This window comes from Mus pahari, chromosome 3 (genome assembly GCF_900095145.1).
Source record: "Mus pahari chromosome 3, PAHARI_EIJ_v1.1, whole genome shotgun sequence".
Classification (NCBI taxonomy): Eukaryota; Metazoa; Chordata; class Mammalia; order Rodentia; family Muridae; genus Mus; species Mus pahari.
The window spans coordinates 134,080,484-134,086,790 of NC_034592.1; positions in this window are offsets into that span (position 1 = coordinate 134,080,484).

Consider the following 6,307-nt stretch of genomic DNA (forward strand, 5'->3'; position numbering starts at 1 on the left):
ACTGCTGAGTGCCAGGCTGTTCGCTCCTGAGGAGAGGCTGCCTTCTGCCAACTACAGTAGACTTCTCACCTGCGAAGTGGAGTGGGTACTAGGCCGGGGGAAAATGTAGGCAATCTGTCTTAGATGTTTTCATCGTAATTTATTAGCTAGCATACCTGCAGTGCTTCTTGCCTGATAGCACTTTATTCTACATGCTAAACTTTAATGCATTTATCAAATTTTCCAGATCCAATATTATACAGTTGGTGTTGATGACAGTACTATGCCACTACATAGATTTGGAAATCGTGTCACAATCAGCCAATGAGCAATAGAGGTGCCCCTGGGAACTGGTAATTTGGTTTCTAGGATAGCATTTATATGTATGTTGCTTGCATGCTAAATCCTATGCCAAAACCTTTACATACCCTGTACTGGCTAATTTTGTGTCAACTTGACACAGGCTGGAGTTATCACAGAGAAAGGAGCTTCAGTTGGGGAAATGCCTCCACAAGATCCAGCTGCAATTAGTGATCAAGCGGGGAGGTCCCCTTGTGGGTGGTGCCATCCCTGGGCTGGTGGTAGTCTTGGTTCTATAAGAGAGCAGGCTGAGCAAGCCAGGGGAGGCAAGCCAGTATAGAACATCCCTCCATGGCCTCTGCATCAGTTCCAGTCCTGACATTCTCTGGTGATTAGCAACAATGTGGAAAATGTAAGCCAAATAAACCCTTTCTTCCCCTACTTGCTTCTTGGTCATGATGTTTGTGCACGAATAGAAACCCCGACTAAGACATCCCCTCTCAACAAATTCATGGGGTATATTATATTACCCATCCTCACTTTGCAAGTGACAAAAAGATCAGAAAGAGAGTTGAAATGACTTCACCCAAGAAAACACAGCTTTTGACCACATCTAGAGCCCAGAGATGATTGACAAATGTTAGCCACTTGTGCCCCAATCTCATCAAGATTTTTTTTAACCACCTGTTGTTTCTCCACGTTTCTTGAAGTCCAATATTTTTTTGTAGTCAAATAAATTTTGCCATGTTGGTTGGTATCATGACCCGGGCCATTGTCATTTTTCACTTGGTTGCCTGGCATCAGCCTTGTATGCTACACTGTTGCCTGGCATCAGCCTTGTATGCTACACTGTTTTCACCATACAACCAGAGGGATTCTGTTAAAACATAGGGAAGACCATGTTCCTTAGGCCCAAGCCACACCACAGAGGAGAAGTTCAACCTAGGTCTGCCACCCTCTTACTCCATAGGCCCTGTGCCTTTCTGATATCACCTCCAACTGTGCTTTCATTCCCTGATCTCCTGGCTCCAGTGACCTTGGATTCTCTCAGCTCTCACGCCTAGGTTAATATGCCACAGGTCTTGCCCTGATGGAACTTTGTAGTGTTTCTTTTTAATAGACAAAAAGCAATCCTGTGTGAAATCTGTCATTTGGAGGTGCTGAGAGACCTACACAAGGCCCACGGGAAGCCTATGTTCCAAGTGAGGATCAGGAAGGGTATCGTGGATAAAGAAATGGCCAATTGCACAGAACTCTCATGGAAGAATAAAGAAGAAATGTTCCTGTAAAAGCATATAGCATACATGAAGGCACCAAGGTGGGAAATGTAGCTATCCCTGTGTAACTGGAGAATCAACACTGCCCCTCTCATCTCTTCCTCATCTTTAATTATTCTCCACACCTGTGGTTCTCAACCTGTATGCCACGACCCCCAGGGGTTGCATAGCAGCTATCCCTCAAATTAGATATTTATATTACGATTCATAACAGTAGCAAAATTACAGCTAGGGAGTAGCAATGAAGTGATTTTATGGCCGAGGGTCACTGTAACATGAGGTACTGTATGAAAGGACCGCAGCATTCAGAAGGTTGAGAACCACAGCTCCACACTGTGCTCTAGGTAGGAGTTTGGTGGTGTGCCAAGGGGGCAGGCATGCAACAGAGAAAGCTATCAGCTCCAGGAGGGCTGAGAATTTTATCACTGAAGGAGGTTAAGCTTGCTGGGTCATGATGATAGCAAAACACGGGCTGGACTTTGGGTCAGCTTTAGTAAGGTTTTCTTTTACTCTCTTTCCTGCTGTTGTTTTGTCTTTTGGTAATGAGGCCTCTTGCCTCCTAAGCCACCAGTTCTCTTGCCCCTGCCCCTTGGTTCCACACCACTTTGCATCCCATTGATTCTGGCTTGCAGCACACACGTTGCCCTTTCCTTTTACACAACATTGCCTATCTTAACCTGGCTTCCCCTAAAAGCCAACACTGAAGGTGTGGTGGTCTGCATCTGTAGTCCTAGGACCTAGAGGAAGAGAATAAGGAGTTTAAGGCCAATCTCAGATGGGTGATGAGTTCAAGGCCATCCTAGGCTACGGGAGATCCCGTTGGGAGCCTGAGTGGCTCATTTGAGAGCTGCTCCCAGGGCCGAGCAGGAGGAGTAGGCTAAAGGAGGTGCCTGATAAGCTCTGAGAGCAGTTGAAACTCACACTTGCTGGCGAGAGAGAGAGGAGAGAGAGTGAAAGATCTCAGAGATGTCCCAACTCAGGACTGGGGAACTGGGATAGTGTCTCACTCTGGTAAGAGCTACTTACTAGAATTATGGAAAGCCCTCGGGTAGTGAGTGACAGAATTCGGAGGAAGTGGCTCTGGTGCTTACTGGTGACTGCTGGGACAGGCAGGACATCCTACATCTGCTGTGGTCCTCCCACCTCAGCTAAGGGTGATCTGTGCCTCAGAAAGTCTATATCTCAATAGTCCGTTTGGAAAAGGCATTAGTACATTGAAAGAACAGGACTAAGCTATGCCTTCTGCCCTAGAAGTCTGTAAGTCCCCCAAGGGCCTGGCTGTGTTTTAAGCATCCTGTCCCCAGAATCTTCCACTCGTGGGAAGAAGTGGGAAGGTTCTCTGGACTACACTATGCCTCCCTTGGTCCATCCTCCCTTGTTTCTGTAGACTTACCTTCACCAGCAAGGGTCCCAGACTGCCCTGGGAGTCCTGGGAGAAGCTGAGACAGGGAGCAAGTGGGAGAGGCTTCCCTGGCCTCCCAGGAGGCCCTGACTACCTGGGTGGAAAAGGGTCCATGCCAAATAAGGGCACAAGGTAGCAGGAAGAACTGGTAGGTGGCTGCAGCCACCAGTTCCTGGTTGCCAAGTGATAGCAATGTGCACATTCCAAGCTCTGTGCTCCCTTGGAAACTGTTAAGATAGGAACTACAGGTCAGGCAACGGGAGCAATGCAGAGGACTCCAACGAGCATCCTTTTCCTTTGGTTTCATCTCAGCCACTGACCTCCAGAGAGCTCTCTATAAGAGATATTTTTCTTTACATCCACCAAACGGCCGACTAGAATTTAAGACTTCCCATTTCCCCCCCTTCCCCCCCATGCCACTGGATGTACAATATAATTGCCACTAACAGCAAACAGCTTTCTTTTGAAATATTAATTTTAATATAACACTATTAGTTTTTCAAACATTGTTTTTTATTGTGGTCAGACACACAGAACAGAGTTTATTTGCCATCTTAATCATTTGTAATCACACAATGCAGTTTCCCCAAGGGCATTTGTATTGAGTAAACATCACCACCCTTCAGCTCCAGGCTTTGCCAGACGGAACCAGGCTTTGCATTTCGCCAGATTAAAGCTCTGCTCATTAAACAATAAGTTCCCACATCCTCCTCTTTCAATGGGTGGCAGCCACTAATTCTTCACTTTCTTTCTGTGTGGTTGGTTTTTTCATTTGTTTGTCTTGTTGTTGTTTTTGAGATGGGATTTCTCTGTGTAGCCCTGGCTGTCCTGAAACTAACTCTGTGTGTGTAGACTAGGCTGGCCTCGAACTCACAGAGATCCACCTCCTCTGCTTTCTGAGTGCTGGGATTACTATCCTTCTTTCTATCTGTATGGATTTGACTCTGTGGACAATGCCGCTATGAACATGGTGTACACATATGACTCTGCTTCTGAGCCTTTAGGGGTATAAACCTAGAAATAGAATTGCTGAATCATATAACATTTTTGCTTTGGGTTACTTTAAGGCGGGGTTTTATGTATCCCAGGCTGACCTCAAACTCATTATACATAACCCTACTGCCTTCACCTCCTGAATGCTGGAATTACAGATGTGTGTCACCACACCTGGTTTATGTGATGCTGGAGGTAGGCGTCCAGGGCTTGGTGCATGCTACCAAGAATTCTACCAAGTAAGCTGCATCCCCACCCCTATTTTTAAATTTTTGAGGACCCACATATATACCATATACCTAGGGTCTATACTGCTTTTTATTTCCATATACAATGCATAAAGGTTTCAATTTGGCCACATTGGGCCAACATTTTTTGATAGTAGTCACCCTAATGGGTATGCAGTGATATTCTTTTCTTAGGTTACACTGTGTTAGGTGTCATTGTGGCATTCATTGTTCTTTTGGTTTGCATTTTCTTCATGCTTTGTGATGCTGAACATTCTCTGGTGTGACTCTTATTTGGAGAAATGTCTGTTTAAAGTCTTGGCTTGTTTTCAGATTGCTTTTCAGAACTTTTTCCGTGTGTTTTAAGTGCTATTTTCCTATCAGCTGCATGATTTACAAATATTCCCTCCCTTTCTGTAGGTTACTTTTTAAATTTACTTTATTTGATAGTATCTTGTCTTTTCTCTGTCTGTATGCATGCTTTTGTATGTATGCACATTTGTGCGCATTTGTGTGTGTGTGTGTATTTGTGTGTGTGTGTGTGTGCATTTGTGTGTGTGTGCATTTGTGTGTGTGTGTGCATTTGTGTGTGTGTGTAGTTGTGTGTGTTGGAGATCAGAGGACAGCCTCTAGTGTCATTCCTTAACAGCTTTCCACCTTGGGTTTTTTGTTTGTTTGGGGGTTGTTTGTTTGTTTGTTGAGCCAGGGCTTCTCACTGGGAGCTGGGGCTTGCTGACTCAGTAAGCTGACTGACCAGTGATTGAGATATTTTCCTGTTCTGTGGTATTTTCCAGCCTTTGCCTTCCCAGTGCTGTGATTGTAACTGTATACCACTATGCCTGATGTTTTTTGCAGATGCTGGAAATCAAACCTGCGTCCTCATGCCTGGGCAGCATGCCCTTTATCATCCTCACTGTCTCCCCAGCTCCTGTTGATGGCATCCTTTTACAAACATCATAAGTGACCTTGAGGCCCATGCTCAGCACGCTGCTTCTGAAGAGTCTGCTCTGGGAGTACAGTGGAACCTCGGCTGGAGACTGTTAGCAAATGGTATTCATTGCTGCTTGGTAGCATCTTTCTTCAAGCCCCCATTGTATGGATGAAATTCGAAATATTGAATTCTTTTGAGTCTATCTTCTTTGGCATGTCTGAGATTTGCCCGTCCTGATGGAGGTGTCAATCTTTTCTCTGTTTGTGTTTCTGATTAATAATGTTGTATAGATATAGCCCAATCTATCCATTTCTTTACTGATCTGGGCTGTTTCCATGACCAGTTATGGACCACACTGCTGTGACCATCCCTGTACCAGCCTTGGTATGCACACATGCTTCCATTAGTCTTTAGCAAATTCCTTTGATCGGAATTGCATAGTGTTAAGCTGGCCCATGTTTATAAGATGCTGCCAAATGGATTTATTCAATGGTTATGCCACTCCACCCCCTCACCCCACCACGGAATGAGAATCCTAGTTGCTCCACATTCAGCAGGAAGGGATTTACTATGGAATGTGCTTACAAAACAGTTGGATAGTGTAACATTTTCCCTGAGGAATCTGTTTCTATCCATCCCTGACAGGATACCAAAGACATGATGCTACCCAAGTCCAAGTTGGGGCAATAAGTTGATTTTACAGGAGCCAACTCAGCTGTTTTACCAAAAATTCCCACCCCAGCTTGGATGCTGACTTCCCAAAGGCTGCATAAATGAAGTCTCCCTATAGTTAGCCTCCAGGCTCCTGAATATCATAGCATCTTCCAAGACCATGTAGGATTAAATATGCATGGGCGGTAGGGTGTGTGAGTGGGGAGTGTGAGTGTATGTGAGAGAGGAGGAGGTATGGGTGTGTAAGGTGGGGAGCTGAAATCTCAGGTGATCGGTAACTCCCTTCCAGTTCTGAATGTCAATGGGCCCTATGTAGAGATTTCAGAGAGGTAGGGTATGGTCATAGGAGCACAGCTTCCCACTGTCACCCTCAGCAGCCAAAGCAGTTCCTCTAGACTTTTAAGTATTTTATCATGGACCAAACAGAAAAGAATTTCAGGACTAGACAGTTTACAAAGCAGGATTAGGTTTAATAAAGATATTAACATCAGTGTAAGCTAAGAGAGATTTTCAGAAGTAAGGCATA